The sequence below is a fragment of the Triticum dicoccoides genome, chromosome 1A, assembly GCF_002162155.2.
Source record: "Triticum dicoccoides isolate Atlit2015 ecotype Zavitan chromosome 1A, WEW_v2.0, whole genome shotgun sequence".
NCBI classification, from domain to species: Eukaryota; Viridiplantae; Streptophyta; class Magnoliopsida; order Poales; family Poaceae; genus Triticum; species Triticum dicoccoides.
In genome coordinates, this window is record NC_041380.1 from 137070005 (window position 1) to 137071065 (window position 1061).

The window sequence follows — 1061 nt, forward strand, 5'->3', positions numbered from 1 at the left end:
ATATTAGTCAAGGTTATAGTAATGTAATTGATGAGTTATGCATGCGTGTGCAGTTACCACTATATTCTCCTAGAGATTAAGCTTGAGCAGGGACTAGTAATTGTCTTAGACTCAAAACGAAAAGATCCCCAGGACTATGCGGAGATGACTCAAATGCTCGAGAAGTAAGTTAAATCGATCATTATCCACCATATCAGCAACTTTGTTCATTTCCTAATATATCAAGTAATTGTTTTCTTTGTCTGGCAGGGTTTGGAAAAAATTCTCCAAAAAAGCTCCAGGACTCCCGAAGAAGCTGCAATTTAGAAACCCGAAAGTAAGTACTATAGTAGCATGTTCCACGCATCTCCTATTGATTTGGCATTCTTGCTTATCAGTTTGATTGACCTCTATTTCTTGTAAAGTGGTTGTGGCAGGAAAAAGGGAATGATTTCTATGGATACTACGTTTGCGAGTCCATCCGCCACACGACCTGTGAGCGGGGCTACACTGACGAACAATATGAAGTACGTAAATAACAACATTCACAATTTTATTTTATTACCATCATTTGTGTTGAGTTTCATTCATTCATATATATATATGTATTGACCCCCTTCTTCAAATTAGATGTTTCGGAAGCGGGATGAACTCCTAGGACCAGCTCGCATGCGAGCAATTCAAGAGGAATTGGCGGCATTCTTTCTTGACCACGTGATCGCTGAAGACGGAGAATACTATGTGGACCATGAGTCCGTATGATTATATTTGTAAGAGATAATTATTGTATATATGTAGCCGGTAGTGTTGGATAGATATACGAGAACTTGTTGTTCGACCAATCTCTCGGAGAAGGAGAGGTGGTCGATATCACTTCTCTCTGTATGCATATATGTTCATGACGATCTTCTGTTTCCTTCGTTTGCTTACTAGCTAGCTAGCGTGTCTAGTCCTCTCTATACGTATGTATAGTACGTAGCGTCGACCAAGCACGGACATAAGAGAGGACACTTCTCTTTATTAGTTATAGCTAGCTAACACAATATATGAAACACCTAAATTAACCCCCCAAAACCCCCAAC